Consider the following 23058-nt stretch of genomic DNA (forward strand, 5'->3'; position numbering starts at 1 on the left):
GCACTTGAATGGTCGGGCTGTATTTTTAGGCTTCGTACGGAAAAGTGTCCAGGTCCGTCTCGTACAACTTTTCCCGATCGAATTCGTACGGATCGGGCCAATCCGTATGTATTCTTCCCGTATGAATCGTACTTCACGGGTGGGACGGGACTTGTACGATTCGTACGGGAAAGATTACGGATACGAGTCGTACGGAAAACAAAAATACAGGATCGGAATCGACCTCTAGGTAGTAGTAATTTATTCTAAGTATATTTCATTGTTTAAATATTATTTATAATGAATTAAATGTTATATATTTTGTTGTTTATTTTGTAAAGTATTTATTTATTTTAGTTTATAAGTGGTATTAGTAAATATCATACATTTTGGTGTTAATGTGTTTATAAAATATCTATTTATATTTATTAATTGCATTGTGTATGTTTATGTTATCAAAAAGTATGTTTTCTATGAATTTATATGTCATAAAGGGGACAATACCGATCCGGGTCGGAAGGGCACCGAACGCGATTCGGCCAGAAAAATTACGAGCCGTATGCGTGTTTTCCGGCCGACTCGTACAGCTGTACGAGCGAGCAAGTACGATGCGAGCTACATGAAATTCACCAACCGAGTCGTTTCCGGGTCCGAACCGCTCCATACGTCTCGGTCGTAAGCTAACCGTGGCGTGCAATGGATGCGATTCACAACCGAGCCAGTACGATGCACGCGTCGGAAAGCCTGTGCGAGCCGGAGTGTCCGGTTCGCAAATTGTCCGGGTGGTTGCCTTTGGGGGTCCGCATCGGACCCCCTGTCACCCGCAACCCTATGACTCAGACACAGGGGGAGACCCATAGGTCTCCCCAACACAGGCATGTACGGTGCGGATGGCACCGACGCGTACCCACTGTAGGGGGCGCCCTTGTCCGCGACGTACCATTCAGTCAATGGGAGCCCATGTACGCGTCATACGACCGGCTCCCATTGACTTCTATGGGAGTCCGACCGAACCTAGTCCGGCAGCATACGGCCGCATCGTACTCGCTCGGTCGGAGTGCAGGACTCCGGCTCGGTCGGAAAACACTCTGGATCCGGCTCGGTCGGAGTGCTTTCTGACCCAGATCGGAATCGGCCCCAAAGTGTTTTATATTTAATCGATATTATTATTGGATCGATATTGTTGGCTGTCTATATTTTTATTTTCGATATTATGGTTATTTGTTTATTAATTGTATGAATTTCAATATTTTTATTTTAGATATTTTGATATTTGATAATGTTAGAAACTATATTTTTTTTAGTCGATATAGTGGGTTCGATATTTTAGTATTTTTTTAATTAAGTATTGCTGGTCGATATTGTAGTTTTCTATATTTTGGCGTCGATATTTTGTGTAGTCGATATTTTGTCTCTCGATATTAAGTCACTGATCCGTACATGATATCCTATGGCACTAGTAATACAGTGTATAGAATATCCTTCACATATGTCACTGAGTATGTCATCTGCAAAACTCCATGTGTGGACCACAGTAGTGTTTGACTCCACTTAATTTTTGTATGTTATAGAAAGTCGTTTTGCAAGGTATCGAATTTTTTGATCGACCTCTTTTTGAAACCTCCAAATCTTCATGGTTTGTGATACTGGAACAGTGCTGTGCCATGCCATATGGAGGTGCTCTTACCCAAAAAGGCAACACCAGGTTGTCTAATGCAGTGATACTCCTGACCTCCACATGCAGCCCCCAGTAGAATGACTGCACTGGGTTGCTGTTTACTTGATTGAGCAGGAACATTTAGAAAGATGTTAAATAAACGGCAAGTTTTCATTTACACTAATTGAAGTAAAAGAGAAGAAGCAAATACGGTGTCCTGCACCATTTAACTTTAGGAACACATTCATTTTTTTAAGACATTTTGAAACAAAAATATAAAAATATGATCAAATCTTCGGAATTAAAAAAAGTGTATCGCGTTAACATGCAGATGCGTTTCAGTTTATTACATCAGATTATATCACTGTACTCAGAAGTATTTTTAAAACTGATAGTTTTAAAAAATGAACGTAGAAACATTCATGTCTCCACCCACCCTGACAACAATATCAATAGTGAACTAAGAGGCAAGTCAATTGTCACACAAAACCTTCTGGGTGGCCTTGGTGTTATAGGTGTTGAGACAGAATATCGAGTTGGAAATCTCGACTCACACAAATATCGAGTTGGAAATATCGTGAATCAGAAATATCTCCAGCAAGAATATCGTGGTGAAGAATATCGAATTTAAGGTAAGAAATATCGTTTTTGAAAAGTTTAGAAGTCATTAATTTTGTTGGCAAAAATATAGTTGTTTTGATAGAGATCAGGGTGTGTATAATATTCCCACTATCACGGATAAAGTAATCTCACAGTTACACGCACATGCATACATCATACGCTAGGGCCCATTTCACTAACATACGCTCAAATACTCTACCAGCAATAAACCTGTGGAAGGAAAACTCCTAAACACCCTGCATCTATACCGAGGTCGATAAGACCTGGTTTTTGTGACTGTCCCTAAACATAATCTATACAATATATACAACAATAATCAATAACGCAAACCCAATAATTGACAAGAAAGAATATCCAACACCATGTTTAAATTATATTGCTTTATCTAAAATTAGTCAAAGAAAATCAATCAGAGTAAATCATTTCTCATAGTTACCTATTCTAGCTAAATGTCAGAACGGGTCAGGACAAGTCTCTCGGTAAATGTCTCTCAAGACGAAGTCCCTTCAGCATCAATCCTCATCAACGCAGATTCGGTACGCAGCAAAGGCAAAATGGCAAGTGGCAAAAACCCTCTTTAGGCTAACATCTCTTATAGTTTCTAAACAATAGAAAGATACATTGGGAGCATAGAAAAAACCATAATGTCCGCCGGACTTGCTGAGCAGAGCGAGAAGGAAAGGATGTAACATCGCTACATTTGAGAATCTCCGCTCAGGAAAAGTACACATAACGAAGACTACGGAACAGGAACCAAGAAAATAAAACATGTATCATATTAATCCTGCTTCTCCTCGGCTATCGAGCCACAGTTCAGAGCTTCTCTAAGGCTCCTTTGTTTCCCAAGGCTGCCAAGGACACTTTCATTTCTCTTGGAGACTTCCCAAAAACTGCTGCTGTCCTCATGGAAAGTTTTTCAAGCAAGGACCATGGTCAGTTAGCTTCAGGACCATTTCCAGCAGGGGTCTCCCTCGTCACAGTTTTCATATTATAAATCACAGCCAGGGTCACAAGTCGGCCATCTTTTCTTAGGCCAACATAGGCCTCAATAGACCATCTTAATTAAAAGAGACAAAAACAACGTTACCACAGCATAGTGATTAAACAGTGTTAACCCCACTAATACCCTTATGTGTATGCATTTATCTAGCACTTGCAACATAGAAAAGCATTAATTCGGAAAGCGTTTTGTGCTCAAAAATAAACAGCACATAGCAACGTTTAAACATGAAAACACGCACGTTATTTTTTAAACAGCATATTTATGCACACCCACGTGTAACTCTCTCTTCTCTTGTTAGGACAAACGGATTGATTAATATAAACGCACTTGCACAAGACAAATAATTAATTATTAATTATTAATAAATTAGTACAACGAATAGACATGCCAGAGCTTCAAAAGCCCCTGAATTTTCAAACTGAAAACTCTGCTCCAGCAATCCCCCCTTTGGTGATTTTATCACCAAATAAACCCAAAAAAAAAAAATTAGTGAAAATTTAGTCCCATTTTAGGAGAAATTGGAAATGTCTTTTCTCCTTTACACAACATTAGACACCAGTCACTCTTTCATCATCCCTTTTTGTCTCTAAGTAAACACTCTCCCTCAATTCTTCTAGTTCAATTTCTTGAGGTTCTCTTTTCAACCTCTTGTTTTTCTTTTCTTTATTCAATTTCTTCCTCCCTCCCCTGTTTTTACAACACACACACACCAATCTTATTATTAATAAAGCAACAATTATACAAGTTAAGGGAAACAGTATTCTACCTATAATAGTACTACCTATTTTTGCAATAAAATCCTTAACAGCTATCATTTTATTAGCTATTTTAGTCCATAAACTCTCAGCTTCAAGTGGTACTAATTCTTCATGCAAATCAGTAATATTTTTGATATAGACCTTCAGGTCTTTGCTTTCGTCTGGAATGTAAGTGCAACAATGTTGAACTTTCAGCATTCCACAGACTCCACCCTCCTTGGCCAATAGAATATCAAGGGCAAGTCGATTTTGCATAGACATGGCACGTACGGCACTTAATTCCGTATTCACCAAAAGAAACCCTCCAGCGGTATTTGTCGATAAGCGATCAACCACTGTGGACAGTTTCCGAATTCCATAAGCATTCAAAGAAATTCCCACTGCTGGAATCAAAACCCCAAAAATATCACCCACTATTTCAGACCAAGTTTCTCTCTTAAAACGCATTAGTAAGTTAATATGTTCTACATCTGTTATTTTATCTATATGAAAAATCTTTGGAAAAACTAGGCCCACATAACACGTGCCATACCAATGGTCAGGCAACTTGTAATAAGCCTTATTCCCACAAACATAATATACTCCTGGAAAAATTGTATCTTCTCCACCTCTGAAACCCCAACCTGTTGCAATGAAGTATGTATCATGGCACTCACTAGTCCCGACAAAATATGTATCATATTGGGATTTCCTTCTTGTAATACAAAGTTTACCCTTCTGTGGTGCATCTAGAGCTAAAGTTGGACTAGCCCCATTCTTCAACTCTTTTCCCATCTCAATATCCCAAATTGTCTCACTCACTTTATATTTTCCTGCTTTCTCATGCATGTTCAATCTCCTTTCTTCCACCATATCCAGGAAAGCTTTCTCTTCTCCTTTCAAACTACAAGTTAAATTATTCTTAAAAATGTAATCTAATGTTAATCCTTTTTCTTCAATAAAAATCTCACCAAAAGTGTTAGCTTCTTTAGCTGGATTCAGCTTTTTGTTCATTGGCAAATGCCCAAAAATACTATCTCTGTTAGACATCTTATAATCTACTCTCCCTAACAAATAAAAAACACTACGTAAATACTACAGGAAATACCATATGTAGCTGGTAAATGATGATAAGTAACACCCTCTGAAACGGATGCAGGTAATTGCATACAGACGTAGCAATCCCTTACTTCCATTGTCTTCACATATTCATATAACAGTTTCGAAAAAACATTACTAGAAAAGTTATTAATTGACCTATCTTTGTGTATGTAAGTATTACTAATTCTAATTGGAACTACTTTTTGTGAATTCTTCTCTACATTTGTCACATTCTCTGTTTGCATTTCAAACTCTACTTTAAAAGTCACTAATAAAACTAAAACACCCCATAGAAGCATTAATAATCCAGTACAGCAGCAGCACATCCTACACCACCTCTTAAAGAAGGCACATCTATTTCTATTATCCTCTATGTTAGCCATTTTAGTTTAGCCTCTACTACTCCACTACTGTTTGAACTTTTTCAATTTCAATTCTTCAGCAATTTTTCAGCTTTCAGTTTATCCAAATGATCTCTTCATTCACTTAATCCAAGTGAATCCTTCTTTATTCAGTTTGGATACTTGTCATTCTTTACTTCAATTTCTTCAACATCAAATTGTATTAGATCTCCAACATCAAAATCCTCAGTACTCGACTCTTCTCCAATGTCAGTCAAGAGTACTTTCAGAATTTCACCAGTATCTTCCTCAACCACTTCTCTCAAGATCTCTTCTGGATTATCTCGAGTCACTGCTTCTTCTTTTCCTCCTTCAGACAGTGCCACATAAGACCATTCCGGCGATCTATACTTTTGGTTGGGTCTTCTTACTCTTTTTATTTCTACTGGTTCGTTTGACTCCTTTGATTCTTCTCCTTCAGCTTTTGAACTTTGACTCGAAACTTCATTCACTTGTTCAGCTTTCGATGTATTTGCTCTTATTATTTTGTATCTCAGCCTTTTAACTCTGTTGTTAGGCCAACGATCTCCTCTTAACACCTTTTTCGGCTTTATTTCTTTATTACTTCTTTCTCCAATCCAAGTTCTCTTTCTCAGAACTCGACCCTCTGTTTGTTCATCCTCATCATCTGTTTCAAGTGCCTCTTGTTTCCGTTTTCCAGCAGCTCTCTTCTTTTCCACAGATTTTTTCACCACTGTTTGAGACTTCCCTACTCCTGTCCCTCCTCGGATCTCCGACACGCAATCTTCTTGCTGTCTACTTGTCCCTTCACCTGGCTCATCAAGAATGTTCCCTACACCTCCTCGGGGGTCTTCCGCAATCTGTCCCTCTCTATCTTCTTCTGACCCTACTTCTTCAAGTATAATCTCAAGTGGTTCTTCAATCTCCTCCTCTTCTGATTCAGGAGTAGTCTCTGTGTGATTTCTCTTTTCTTTTCTTTTTCCTTCACTGCTGTTTGAAACTTCAGGCTCTTTTACAGAATTTGATCTCCTCTCTGATACTCGCAGTGGTTCAACTTCAGGCTCTTTTACAGAATTTGATCTATTCTCTGATACTCGCAGTGGTTCATTCGAAGCTCTTCCTACTTCTTTCCCCACTGATTCTGTATCTTCATCATCACTGGAATCTGACTCTTCAAAATACTCTTTACCAGTCCCTTCTTTTGGGTTTGGAACTCTCAGAGTATGACTTGCATGTACCCAGTGCTTCACTCCAGCACACTTTACTACAGTCGTCGTAGTCAGAATAACTTGTCTCGGCCTTCCCCACCTTGGAATCAAGCAATTTCTTCTTCTGTGAACTTTTATCCTCACCCAGTCTCCTGGACTCAGATCATGGGCTTGCTTCTTCTCAAGTGTGGTAGCTTCTTCTCCAACCTGGTGAAACACAGAATGAACTGCGTCAGCCAGGCCTTTACAGTAATCCAAAATCATGTCATCAGTTATTGTCACCAATTTATTGACAGGCACGAATGCATGGCGCATAGCACGTCCCATGATTATCTCGTGCGGACTCAAACCAGTAGTTCTATCTGGAGTAGATCTCATAGTCATCAGAACTAGAGGTAAAACATCTGGCCATTTCATGCCAGTGGCTAAGCACATTTTTCCAATTCTATTCTTGATTGTGCCATTAATCTGCTCAACCACACCAGAAGCCTCTGGTCGGTATGCACAATGTAGCTTCTGCTGTATTTTCAATGCTTCACAAATCAAAGCCATGAGCTCATTTTGAAAATGTCCACCTCTATCAAACTCAACTGTTACTGGAAACCCGTACCTAGGAATCAACTCCCTTAACAGTAACTTTGCCACTGTTAATCCATCATTTCTTCTAGTCGGGTAAGCTTCCACCCACCTTGAAAACAAACAGACTACCACTAGAACATACCTCAGTCTGTTTACTTGGGGCATCTCAATGAAATCAATCTGCATTCTTGTAAAAGGACCTCCTTCTCTGCCTATTATCCCCAGACTCACCACTGTCTTTTTCCCAGTGTTAAATTGCTGACAAACTAAACACCTCTGACAGATGCTTTCTGCAATTGTCCTGAACTTTGCATTGTACCAGGTTTGCTTGAACGACCTAACCATCGTGTCCCTCCCCAAATGTCCCTGGCCATGATACATCCTTGCCATTGACGACAAGATGGAGTTGGGCATCACTGGTCTGCCATCTCTGTAGACCCAAACATGGTCTGTTTCTCTTGGAGCACATCCTGCCTTAATCCAATCTTTTTTCTCTTCCTCTCCTGCCTCATCTTGCAACTGTTTCACTTCATCCCAGGTCTCTAAGACATTAGTAAACATCACAGAGAGTAAAGACATTTCCCCTTCTCTGTCCCTGTTGATGGATTGATTTGTTTTGGCACAATATTGTGCAACATCGTTCGCATAACGGTTTCCGACCGTTATAAAATCCTCCCCTAGTCCATGGGCAGCACATTTTACAACTGCTAACTCCTTAGGCAGCTGTATCACCTCAAGCAATTTACCAATCATTTCAGCATTCTTTATTGGAGTTCCACTCGATGTCAAGAAACCTCTATGTAGCCAAAGTTGGCCAAAATCATGCACCACTCCAAATCCATACTGACTATCAGTCAATACAGTCGTCCTCAAATCTTTCCCAATTTCGCAAGCTTTTGTCAATGCTATCAATTCAGCAACTTGCGCAGATTTCACCCCTTTCAATGGTGATGCTTCCATGACCTCTGAAACTTTGCATACCGCATATGCTGCACATAGCACACCATCATCATTTCTCAGGCATGATCCATCCACAAACAACACATGATCACTCTCATTCAAGGGTAGATCCCTTATGTCTGGTCTTGGTTTTGTACAGTACTCAAGCACATCCAAACAATCATGATCATCTTCCATCTTCACACCCACATTTTCAATATCTGGCAAAAGCGTCGCTGGATTTACATTCACACATCTCTCGAGAGTCACATTTGATGCTCCCAGAATCACTTTTTCATATTTAGTCAATCGACTATGTGACATGTACTGAGTTCTGCTTCTTGTCAAAAGAATTGCCACATTGTGAGGTACGAATACCCTTACAGGATATCCCATTATGATTCCTTCACTCTGTTCCAGACTCCTGCATGTTGCAGCCACAGATTTCAGACAACCTGGTAAACCCACAGCTACAGGGTCAAGTGTCGATGAGAAGTACGCAATAGGCCTTCTCAGTAATCCATGCTTCTGAATTAACACTGAAAGTGCACACCCATTTCTTTCACTGCAGTACAGCTCAAATTCTTTCTCATAGTCAGGCATACCCAAAGCTGGAGCCTCACACATTTTACTTTTGAGCTCTTCAAATGCTGCCATTTGTTCTGCATCTAGATCCAATGGATCTGTCATTTCACTTTTTGTCAGTTTAATCAGTGGCTTTGCTATCAAGGAAAAATTAATTATCCACTGACGACAATAACCCACCATGCCCAGGAACATTCTCACTTCTCTCTGGGTTTTTGGAGCTTTCATTTCTCTGATTATTCTGATCCTGTCAGTAGTCACTTTTCTCAGACCCTTTTCAATATTGTGTCCAAGATAATGCACCTCTTTCTTGCAAAACTGTAATTTGGCTGGAGATACCTTTAACCCTCCATCTGCCAGATGATTCAGTAAAGCTATGGTATCTACTTCACAAGCTTCACGTGTTTTTGATGCCACCAGTAGGTCATCAATGTACTGCACTAGCACTGAACTCTCGGGCATGATCAAACTTTCCAACGATTTCTTCAATAACTGATTGAATATCGAAGGACTCTCCGTATACCCCTGTGGGATTCGACACCATGCTAAGATTCGCTGGCCAAACCTAAATGCAAAAATCGGCTGGCTATCATGATGCAATGGAATTGAAAAGAACGCATGACACAAATCAATCACTGTATACCACTCAGCATCATGTGGAATTTGATACAGGATCACTGATGGATTTGGCACAATAGGACAACATGCCACCACAATTTGATTAACTTTTCTCAAATCCTGTACGATCCTAAATTTCCCATTGGGCTTTTTTAGTCCCATTATCGGTGAATTACACGGACTACTCAGTAGTTCTCTCAGGACTCCTTGCTGAATCATTTTCTCAATTATAGGAGTTATCCCTTCAATTATTTCTGGTGTCATTTTGTATTGAGGAATGTTAGGATATGTGATTCCCTCTTTTACTGCAATTTTCACTGGATCTACATTATTCATCAATCCCACATCCTCTCCAGTAAAATCCCAAACTGTCCTTTTCACTGTGTCTCTCAGCTCTCGAGGCAAATCCTCCCGATTAAACACAGCAAATGCACCAATTAACTCACTTTCTCTATTTTCTAGAGTCACTCGGTACAAAGCATCTTCATCTGGTGTCTCAAAGGCTATTCCATCCGGTGTGCAAAAAATTGTGCAGTTCATTTTGCACAACAAGTCCCTACCCAATAGGTTCACTGGACTCGTGTCACAGACAATGAATCTGTGCATGTCTGAAAATTTCCCTATCTGTACTCTTACAGGTTCAGTAAGACGTGTTTGTGTATTGGCTACACCAACTACTTGGATTGCTTCATCCGAGAGAGGAAGATTTCTAACATCTGTTGACCTGACAGTTGATCTTGTCGCACCTGTGTCTACCAAAAAAGTAACACTCTCCTCATTTATTTTCCCATCCACAAATGGTCCTGCCTGGTCTATTTCTAGAGTTGCACCAAGTATGCACTCTTCTTCCTCTCCTCGGCACCGTCAATAATCACCCTCAGACTCACTCCCTTCACTCTTTAACAAGTACTGCTGTACTTTGTTAGAACGTCTTGGTTTGTTTACCTGCTCATCATTGTAGAATCCTGAATCCTGATTATACTTTTGTAACCCTCTATTCTGCGGCAAGGGCGGTTTTGGCTCTTGACTCTGCTGTCTCACAACTTTCTGTTGTTGCTGCTGTTGATTATTTCCTTCGTTCTGCACCTGTTGATTTAAGGATTTGTTTTCATTACTTACTAATGGTGGATTAGGACACTCCGATCTCCAATGCCCCAATTGGCCACAGTTGTGACAAGGAAACTTTTTCTTTGCTTCCTCAAGACTTCCTTTTCCTTTCCCTGCATATCTAGGTCTATTCCCTGCATTATTTCCTGGATTATTCGCCTGTTCCACTAACTGTGCTTCCTGTCTCTCTGCAACTTTCACTTGTGCCCACATTGCTTTCTCTTTCAGCTTTCTTTGTTTTGCTTCAATTTCATCACTGAAGTATTTTGCATGCCTCAGAATCTCATCCACTTTCTTACTCTGCCAATCCACTGTGTGCTCACGAATTCTCTCACCAATTTCAGGTCTAAGGCCATATACAAATCTGTATACAAAATGACTCAAATCTTTGTCACCCAGGTGTTCATCTCCACTGAATTGTTTAAATGCCAGTATCAGCCTCTCGTAAAAAGCATGAACTGATTCTTTCGCTTCCTGTTGTGTTCGATCTATCTTTACCCAGTCTGTCTCTTTTGCAGGTACTTTACTCTTCAGGTATACCATCACCTGATCATACTTCCTCATTACCTCTGGATCTGGTGCCCCTGTTCTTGGGTCTCTTGGATATTCCTCAGTAGGCCAACTCACAACTATTTTACACTCAGTCCACAAGTCTGCTGGAACAATTATATCAAACAGACTATTCAGGTCAACCCACAGCACTTTTGACAATTTCACAAACCTATCTACCTGCCTATACCACTCGACGGGCTTTTCTCTCAATCGAGGGAAATCATTCGTAAATGATAAAATATCCTGTCTGGTCCATGGAACATGTACATATCCTCCTCCAGGTATTTCTCTCATAGGATAATTATCCACTGGCTTCTCCTTTTCTCTCACTGGAAATGCTGAATAAGTTGTTCTATCTTCAGCCTCATCTCTTTTCTTGTACCACCTATCCTTCCACTTTTCTACATCACGCCATCTTCGCAATAATGCTACCATTTCCTTAATCTGTCCTGTTCTACCAGTAGCATTCAAATTTTCAATGTCCTTCTCTGTAAAATCCATCCTGTAAGTTCTCTGTAAAGCTTTCACTTTATCGATGTCAACTCCCTGTTCATTTGCTATTGCTCTTAGCCTGTCATGTGTATTTCTTGCTCTCCAGGTAACACTCTTGCACATAAACATTAGTTCACCATCATGATGACTCTTCAGAATCTCTGTTGGAACTGTTCCTGTAACAAGCTCTTCTAGTTCTACTCGTAACTTAGCTACATCAATTACTTGTGAATCTTTATCCTTTTTCTGTAGAACCTTCATCCAATCATTCAAATCATCAACTGTTATTTCAGCAGTTTTTCTCACTGGAACCACTCTCTTTTGCGGTTCTAAAATTGGCATCCCTGAACAACTAGCTTCACTAGCATCCAATATTTCACTACATGTGTCATGTCTTGATTGTCTCAGGTCATTTCTTTCTGCTCTTTTGCCTGAATCTCCTGAAGGACCAACTGAATTTGTCAGATTATTCCCAACATATGGAATCACCAGTCCATTCTCACCTGTCCTCTGTTTGTCAAACACAGGCATAACTGGACCTATTGTTACAGGCACCGTAACAGCTTCTAGATTCTTCGTTAACTCCCTCATTTTCTCTGTTAACTCTGTTGTAGTTCTGGCTAATTGTCTGGCATTCTCATCAAGGTAATGATCACTTCTCACCTCAGGCGTCTCATTTTCCGTCTCACTAACACAAACTGTATCTCTTATCGGAGAAACAACTGGTGTACTTTTGTCCGGTTCTGGTCTATATGGAGGTGGTCTTTTGTAAATCATGTCATTCAAGACCTCATCCTCATACTCATTAACTCCATATTTTCTTATTTCTGACTCAGGAACCCTTTCTGCTCCTCCTTCAACTGTTCTCATCGGATATAATCCCTCTGACATACTAACATCTCGCCACCTTTTCATTCGATCATGATGAGTCTCACGATCATGTCTCCTCCCAAACATATACCTATAGTACCCTCCAGATCTTTGTTTCTCTCTCTCATGTACTTCCTCTTCCCATTCCACTAAAGCCTCGAACTGTGTAGGTCTCGGTTTCGGGTCAAGACATAGCATCTTTTCCCGTAAATTTCTCAACACGGCCAGATTAAATGAACCATGTCCTGGAAATGCTAGAACACCATCTTCTTTAGTATACCTAACCCAATTCTCCAACCATATACAGGTATGAAACCCATGTCTCACAGCCATGAAGGATGCAGGTGTTTTCGGTGGAGGTAACAACTCACCCTCTCTTGTTTTAACATCTTTATCCTTGCTAAACCACTTTTTAACTTTACCAAAAAATGTTTTCTTCTTTTTCTCTTCTTGGTAATACATTTTAGCGTTTACAAAGAACTCTCTACTCTTTCCGTATTATAAATATACAATACGAATTTTCAACCAATTGCAGCGCGACTCACACTAACGCACCAATCCTGAAACGTCTACGTCACTAAATAGCCCTTCCAATCCCTGCGCGGCTCACACTAACACACCAATCCTAGCGCGAGCACTATTCTGATCTACCATCCAATCAGAGCGCAGTCTTTCTGACGTCAACAGTCGCTGCAGTTTGTCTCCTGTCTTCTGTCACTCGTCTACCCCTCCTTTACAAAATCTTTTCAGTAGACTTCGTGTCAAAATTTCTACAAAATCTATTAGTTACAACATAAAAACATCTCCATTGTCTGCTTCGCTAACCACAGAATAGTAAAAGAGAGTCTATTTCATAAGAAACCTTTCATTGACACAGTAGCACTTCTACTACTCTGCCCTACTAACATACATTCATTAACTGTTTCCTCTAGGACTTGTCCAAAGAGTCTTACAATCAACTAAATGTACAAACATTCACACACATTCATACAAAGGAAATATAGCACATACACACAGAATCCTGCTTCCCGAGAACAGACAATCTGCTCCACTACAGAATTATAACATACATCAACTAAGCAAGCTTTCTTTGCCCAGTTCTTCAAATAAGCTCAGAGAATACCTATTACTCCTCCCGCGATAAGCTTTAACGGAAATCCTTACGGATCCCTGGGACTTAAGACCAGAGTTTCACAGATAACCTTCACTATCATACACACTCCTTATATACCAGAAATATCTAATAGTAACATACGACGATGTCACTGATTCCGAACCCAGACAATGTGATGCGCAACTTCAATTGTCACACGTTATTCCCTACAATTCCGTCTTTCCCGAGAGCAGCATATACTTCCCTCTGCCCTACTACGGAACTGCTACAGCTTCCAAGTTCCAGAAGCACTACATATAACTCAACATTACGACTCTAACATATAGTATTAGTACATATATCAACATGAACCAATAATCAATAATCAATAAAAACAATCTTATCAGATCAAGACAATCATCAAAAACCATCAATCTCTGCTACCAGGAAATTGATAGAGATCAGGGTGTGTATAATATTCCCACTATCACGGATAAAGTAATCTCACAGTTACACGCACATGCATACATCACACGCTAGGGCCCATTTCACTAACATACGCTCAAATACTCTACCAGCAATAAACCTGTGGAAGGAAAACTCCTAAACACCCTGCATCTATACCGAGGTCGATAAGACCTGGTTTTTGTGACTGTCCCTAAACATAATCTATACAATATATACAACAATAATCAATAACGCAAACCCAATAATTGACAAGAAAGAATATCCAACACCATGTTTAAATTATATTGCTTTATCTAAAATTAGTCAAAGAAAATCAATCAGAGTAAATCATTTCTCATAGTTACCTATTCTAGCTAAATGTCAGAACGGGTCAGGACAAGTCTCTCGGTAAATGTCTCTCAAGACGAAGTCCCTTCAGCATCAATCCTCAGCAACGCAGATTCGGTACGCAGCAAAGGCAAAATGGCAAGTGGCAAAAACCCTCTCTAGGCTAACATCTCTTATAGTTTCTAAACAATAGAAAGATACATTGGGAGCATAGAAAAAACCATAATGTCCGCCGGACTTGCTGAGCAGAGCGAGAAGGAAAGGATGTAACATAGCTACATTTGAGAATCTCCGCTCAGGAAAAGTACACATAACGAAGACTACGGAACAGGAACCAAGAAAATAAAACATGTATCATATTAATCCTGCTTCTCCTCGGCTATCGAGCCACAGTTCAGAGCTTCTCTAAGGCTCCTTTGTTTCCCAAGGCTGCCAAGGACACTTTCATTTCTCTTGGAGACTTCCCAAAAACTGCTGCTGTCCTCATGGAAAGTTTTTCAAGCAAGGACCATGGTCAGTTAGCTTCAGGACCATTTCCAGCAGGGGTCTCCCTCGTCACAGTTTTCATATTATAAATCACAGCCAGGCTCACAAGTCGGCCATCTTTTCTTAGGCCAACATAGGCCTCAATAGACCATCTTAATTAAAAGAGACAAAAACAACGTTACCACAGCATAGTGATTAAACAGTGTTAACCCCACTAATACCCTTATGTGTATGCATTTATCTAGCACTTGCAACATAGAAAAGCATTAATTCGGAAAGCGTTTTGTGCTCAAAAATAAACAGCACATAGCAACGTTTAAACATGAAAACACGCACGTTATTTTTTAAACAGCATATTTATGCACACCCACGTGTAACTCTCTCTTCTCTTGTTAGGACAAACGGATTGATTAATATAAACGCACTTGCACAAGACAAATAATTAATTATTAATTATTAATAAATTAGTACAACGAATAGACATGCCAGAGCTTCAAAAGCCCCAGAATTTTCAAACTGAAAACTCGGCTCCAGCAGTTTAAAATATCGATTTTTTAATTAGTGTTATGTATTTTAGTTTATATTTTAAATGTATGGGATGTATATTTTTTTATATAAGTATTGTTTATGTTTTTTAATATATGTCTTACATTTTTAGTAGTAATGAATTTCATTTTAATTACATTTTTGATTTTTTTGTTCCGCAGCGGGTTGTGGGTTTATAGGGGAATGGGGTAGGAAGTAATTTAATTATAATAAATGAATGATTAATTTTGATTTATTTAATTTAGATTTGATAATGTTAATTGTGGGAAATAATTTATTTGTAATAAATTATTAATTGGTTGTTAATTATTGTTAATTAATTATTGGTAATTAATTATGATAATTGTGTACTTTTTTTTAGGTGAGGGTTGTGGGATTTATAGGGGTAAAGGGTGGGAAGTAATTTATGTTTAATTCATCTGCTATCCAACACTTTCCCTACTGTTGCACTCACTGGAGTGGGAATAGTAATTTTTACCCCTCCGCTATCCAACACTTTCCCTGCTGTTACACTGACTGGAGTGGGAATAGTAATTTTAACCTCTCCGCTATACAACACTTTGGTGCCGATCACGATCCGGCAAAAAATTCCCCCGTGCGACTCGTATCGGGTCTTTTTACCGTACGAATCGTACAAGTGCCGTACGAACTGGCAATCACGATTCGCATGGTAAAAAGTCCATACGAACCGCACCGGGAATCATTCCCCATACGTCCTCGGGTCGGAAAATGTGTCCGACACGTCCTCGGACGATTTACCTTACAAACGTAAAAATCCAAGTCCGACCGAGGAATCACGATCCATCCCGTGCGTCCGAGCCTACAACCGTATGGAAAAAACACCGTCCGCACCGAACACCTATAGCAACCATGGAGACATGTGCCCGCATACGCGCCCAACACTCCCCCCAGCCCCCGTACGTCCGACACGTACCCCCCGTATATGTATACCCCCACCCGTCTATGTACACCCCAGTACGTTCCAGTCGTACCCCCACCCCAGTACGTGTCGTACCACCGTCAATGTACACCCCCCCACCCCTGTACGTGTCGTACCACCGTCTATGTACACCCCAGTACGTTCCAGTCGCACCCCCACCCCAGTACGTGTCGTACCCCCCGTGTACCTACACCCCAGTACGTTCGAGCCACACCCCCACCCCAGTACGTGTCATAGCCCCGTCTACCTACACCCCAGTACGTTCCAGTCGTACCCCCACCCCAGTACGTGTCGTACCCCCGTGTACCTACACCCCAGTACGTTCGAGCCACACCCCCACCCCAGTACGTGTCATGGCCCCGTCTACCTACACCCCAGTACGTTCCAGTCGTACCCCCACCCCAGTACGTGTCGTACCCCCCGTGTACCTACACCCCAGTACGTTCGAGCCACACCCCCACCCCAGTACGTGTCATAGCCCCGTCTACCTACACCCCAGTACGTTCCAGTCGTACCCCCACCCCAGTACGTGTCGTACCACCGTCAATGTACACCCCCCCACCCCTGTACGTGTCGTACCACCGTCTATGTACACCCCAGTACGTTCCAGTCGTACCCCCACCCCAGTACGTGTCGTACCACCATCAATGTACACCCCCCCACCCCTGTACGTGTCGTACCACCGTCAATGTACACCCCCCCACCCCTGTACGTGTCGTACCACCGTCAATGTACACCCCCCCACCCCTGTACGTGTCGTACCACCGTCTATGTACACCCCAGTACGTTCCAGTCGTACCCCCACCCCAGTACGTGTCGTACCACCGTCAATGTACACCCCCCCACCCCTGTACGTGTCGTACCACCGTCAATGTACACCCCCCCACCCCTGTACGTGTCGTACCACCGTCAATGTACACCCCCCCACCCCAGTACGTGTCGTACCACCGTCAATGTACACCCCCCCACCCCAGTACGTGTCGTACCACCGTCAATGTACACCCCCCCACCCCTGTACGTGTCGTACCACCGTCAATGTACACCCCCCCACCCCTGTACGTGTCGTACCACCGTCTATGTACACCCCAGTACGTTCCAGTCGTACCCCCACCCCAGTACGTGTCGTACCACCGTCAATGTACACCCCCCCACCCCAGTACGTGTCGTACCACCGTCAATGTACACCCCCCCACCCCTGTACGTGTCGTACCACCGTCAATGTACACCCCCCCACCCCTGTACGTGTCGTACCACCGTCTATGTACACCCCAGTACGTTCCAGTCGTACCCCCACCCCAGTACGTGTCGTACCACCGTCAATGTACACCCCCCCACCCCTGTACGTGTCGTACCACCGTCAATGTACACCCCCCACCCCTGTACGTGTCGTACCACCGTCAATGTACACCCCCCCACCCCTGTACGTGTCGTACCACCGTCTATGTACACCCCAGTACGTTCCAGTCGTACCCCCACCCCAGTACGTTCCTGGCGCACCCCCAACACAACCTCCTAAGTACGGAGCGCACCCCATGCCCCAACATCACAACCGCATGTACGAGTCGTACAAAGCCACACACAAGGACCAAATCGTACAACCAAATGGCCCATGTACACACCGTACACACGCTCAAAACGCACGTACACAACAAGGACAAAACAAAACAACTCAACAATACACCATTCGAAAGGCACATAGCCACTAAACATGGCCAACAACCACTAAAATAACACAATCACTGACCTGCAACTGTCAAAAACAAACAGAGGCCCAATACACCACCACTCCTTATAACACACCCACCCAAAATTCAAACACTGCCACACCCACCCATGGACCAATAAAAAGGGCCCACACACACAAACCATGAGCCTTTGCAACAGACCCACTGCTGCCAGACACCACAGAACCAGACTACAAGCGACACCACATCTTACACTTGCACACCTTCACACGACCACCCTCACAAACACCCTCTCATCACATTCACACACACACACAACCATCCACACCCCCCCAACATCCACACACCCCCCACACCCACACCATCCCCACCCACACCCCTCACCATGCCCACTACCAAGAATCCAAAGTTCAGTCACCGAGAGTTGGAGGTCCTTGTTGATCAAATCCTCAGAGTCGAGCCACAGATCTTTGGAACATTGGTCAGAAGCACCAGCCAGGCAGCCAAAACAGCCATGTGGCAGACCATCGTCGATGCTGTGAATGCTGTTGCGGACACCAGGAGGACCAAGCAGGATTGCCAGAACAGGTGGTACGATCTGCGGAGGAGGGTCAGAGCCAAGAGACAGGAGGAACACGACCAGGCCAACGCCACCGGAGGAGGGCCCTCCCGCAGACCCGTACAGTACCATCCCTGGGAGGAGAGGGTGATGGCCATACTGCCGGTGGAGGCAGTTGAAGGAGTAGAAGGACTCCGAGACCCGGGTGAGTACACAAACAACGCACCTCACATGGGGGGAACTGCAACCACAACCAAAATTAATAACAGGCACGCAACCACCACAAGCCATCGCATTACTCAACCACACTCCATGAGCAGGCACATGCCACTGCTGGCACCATGCCCCATGCACCCAGCTGGACAATGTCAAGTCACAGGCCACAGAAGACAACAACACATGACACGGTAACCCGGATGGCGGGAGGCTGGGCACCAAGAATCACATAGTGCGACTCCAAAGCAGACAACAATGCCCTCTGCCCATATGGCCTAGGTCACAGCCAGACAAACACTGTGTCCCAACACAGGAATGACTTGCCAGCAAATGGCGGATGCCTTGCATCAACACATGGGGGTGAAGGCACTGTTTTGCACATGCCAGCAGCTAATGAACAGCCAACAGTGTGAAAGAGTGGCAGCACACACCACCACAGCAGCAGCGCACAGACACACATCAGACAAAATGGGTGCCTGGAGATCAGAAACAAACTCACATCAACAGGCCAAGGGCCACTCAAAGATCTGCTAACAGTGTGTGCCCAGGAAGCTGGGCCAAGGTGACAGAGGGTGACACACGGAGGGAGGGAGAGGGGGACACAGAGGGAGGGAGAGGGGGACTGAGAGGGAGGGAGACGGACAGAGGGAGGAGGCTGACACACAGAGGGAGGGAGAGGGGGACAGAGAGGGAGGGAGAGGGGGACAGAGAGGGAGGGAGACACAGGAAGATGGACAGAGGGAGGAGGCTGACACACAGAGGGAGGGAGAGGGGGACAGAGAGGGAGGGAGAGGGGGACACAGAGGGAGGGAGACACAGGAAGATGGACAGAGGGAGGAGGCTGACACACAGAGGGAGGGAGAGGGGGACAGAGAGGGAGGGAGAGGGGGACACAGAGGGAGGGAGAGGGGGACACAGAGGGAGGGAGAGGGGGACAGAGAGGGAGGGAGAGGGGGACAGAGAGGGAGGGAGACACAGGAAGATGGACAGAGGGAGGAGGCTGACACACAGAGGGAGGGAGAGGGGGACAGAGAGGGAGGGAGAGGGGGACACAGAGGGAGGGAGACACAGGAAGATGGACAGAGGGAGGAGGCTGACACACAGAGGGAGGGAGAGGGGGACAGAGAGGGAGGGAGAGGGGGACACAGAGGGAGGGAGAGGGGGACACAGAGGGAGGGAGAGGGGGACAGAGAGGGAGGGAGAGGGGGACAGAGAAGGAGGGAGACACAGGGAGAGCAAATCAGTCCTGTGGTGTGTGGGAATGTCTGCTCGTCAGCAGGTGGACTGCGTGCATGTAGACAAGGGTGGCCAGTGCCAGAACCCCCCCTCTTCATCATGGCAAAACGCAGGGCCATGTCACAACCTGTACACGAGCACAAGGACAGCCACCTGCATCATATGAGTGTGTGGATCCACTCCATGTGCACATGTACAGTGCTACAAGGAAGGCGCAAATGCATAGCTCGGCACACATGCACACTCCACTGCTGACTGCAGTCACACTTGACGCAGCAAGTAAGACTGTGCCACACATAGTTAAAGGGGCCAAATTGGTGCCCAAGGGACACACACATGCACAAGTGCACTGTGAGTGGAATGCAAGACAGATCCTAATTCCAAGAGGAAATGTGCCAACTTTGTAACGGATGAAACATGGATGTTGCATGGATCAAAATTAACATTTTCTCTCTCACACACAGGTCAACGTCGTGCTGCACCCCCCAACACTGGGGGGGAACACTCACAGGACCCGGATCTGCAGGAGACCGATCCCACCGGCAGCGACCACTCTCACCACTCTGCGGACGACCCCGACCGACCTGGCCCCTCTGGTGTCCAACCACCTGCAGCACCTGCGTCAGGTACAACCGTGCCAACCACCACCCCCACTCCTGCCACATCCCAGGAGACACCCAGGATCCCTGCCCCAACACCACAATGCAGCCAGGCTCGCCAGGAGGGACACGGTGTCCCGGGCACCCAGGAGGAGGCAGGCGACAACGCCAATGCCACCCCTCAGGGGTCCCGGAGACCCGATGTGCCCACAAGTGCAGGCCAGACGCAAGTGGGCAGGGGTGGTGGGAGTGGAGGACGGCGGAGGCGCGAGCCTGACCAGTTGGCTGGGGATCCGGTATTTTCACATGTCCGTAACATCCTGGACTCATACCGGCAGGACACCACGGGCATGGCCCAGGTTGTGTCCGTCCTCGAGGGGATCAAGGTCCAGCAGGCCCAGCAACATGCGGAGCTAATAGCCTGTCTACAGCTACACCAACGGAGGATGGAGGACAGACAGGCTGAGCAAGTGACGGCGTCCCAGGGGATTCACGCTGAACTCCGTCGGATGGCCGACACCATGGCCGACCCTCCCTGTGCCAGAAGGCGGAGAACATCACCACCCACAGGGAGGGATCATGAGGAGGAGGAGGAAACATCCGACGGAGCATCCCAGACGTCGTCACGGCCTGCTGCTGAGGTTCCCCGCAGGAAGCCGGGTCGTCCACGGAAAGGACCGTGAGGGTGGCTGCTACATCACCATCTCCCAGGACACCTGGCCTGGCACCTGGCCCACTGGAGCAACAGCATCACAGCATCAAGAGACATTCTCTGCCACATGGCCCTGCTGGTCACTGGCTGACCAATGTTGACAAAGACTGTGGCATGGACTCTGAGGATTTCCAATGGCAAGGACACCAACTCCCCTACTGAACTTTGGATTCCCTAATCCCGGAAAGCCCCCCACTTTGTCCCCCCCCCCCTAATAAATCACACTATTAAGAGTAGATGCCTGCTGGTAGCATTATTACCTAACATGTGTCTTGTACAGTCTAAACATGCCTGAGTCATCTGTTCACTTCAACCATCCACACCCTGGGGCCTGAGTCTGGCACAGGACACATGGGTCACAGTTTATTAGGCAAGACAGACATGGAGCACCATACACACCCGTGATGGTCAGAACCAGCTGAGGGGGTGGCCGAACAACCGTGCTGACAGACACATTGAGTACAGCAACAGTCATGCGCAGAGGTCAGGGAACCTGGCCCGTGTCCTGGGGGGCACCCAGGTACGTGTAGACAGGTGGCAGAACCATGTCCTGCAAGCTTGAGTCCGGTGGATGCAGAGAATGGGGGCCTGGACAACGTTGGATGCATGGGGATGGCACATGTCACACTACCCACACAGTCATGGACATCATGCCCAATACACAGTCTCAGCACACACACACAGCTTGCATCTTGCCACTCGACACATTGACACATAGCCACAATCTGGGAATACCATGCCAGACATGCAGGATGCACCGTGCCAACACACCAGCATTGACTGAGCAGAGGCACCTTGGAGGCATAGGGACACCTTTAATAGTCATGTTTTTGGGATTGCAGAGGCAACTTGAAGTACACATGAACACATCATGTGGAGTAACATGTGGCTCAAACACTGGCACCCCCCTTCTGCAGCACAAATGCGTGATAGCCATGGTACTGGCACACAAGCGTCGGCTAACAGCTAAATACCCACAGCTGCACACGGAGAGCCTGCCATACACCATAGATCCGCTGATGTGGAAGTCCCACGCCATGTCAAGCCAATGTCAACCGTATGTGTCCGAGGGCAGTGTCACACACATTGATGCCATCATCACAATCCACCATCCCATCACTGATGACTGACAACCAGGCAGCCCATCTATTCTGGTGTACCCAGCTGCATGTCGTGTCCCATGGGGATGCCACATGACTGCAGAGGAACCAAACCCCGACCTGGGCAGTGTGCACACATCGTGAACAACTGCCACACCCAATACACCCCAGATGCATCCCTTACCCCATGGAGACTTCCAAACGTGTCCGTGCCTGTAACGCTGAGTCAGCCCACGATGCCATGTCCATGAGGAATAGCAGTGCCACAACAATGCAACCAGCAGATGGCATGCGCAGGTACCTGGGGAAGAGAGACACACAAGAAGTCAGCCACAAAAAGCACAGCCACTTGCATGTGCATTGACTCGACACATGTATGGATGACAACATGCTAGGTCACAATTATGACTGGGGAAATACTACCATCACTGCCACCATCACTCCAGTGACACACCCACACACACCTCTGACTCACGTGCCATACATGCAGGTGGACACACACATCACAACACATGCCACACGGGGACCAAGGCGTGCACACTCAGACACTGGTACTCACCACTAAGCAAAGAAGTCGCGTATGAGCCGAGTCCGGATGTCCTCTTGCGGCTCCACATCCTCCACATCACTAGCCCCATTGCCAAGGCCTTCGTCCTCCACGGGTGGATGGTCCTCGTCATG

The sequence above is a fragment of the Triturus cristatus genome, chromosome 1_2 (assembly GCF_964204655.1).
Source record: "Triturus cristatus chromosome 1_2, aTriCri1.1, whole genome shotgun sequence".
NCBI lineage: Eukaryota > Metazoa > Chordata > Amphibia > Caudata > Salamandridae > Triturus > Triturus cristatus.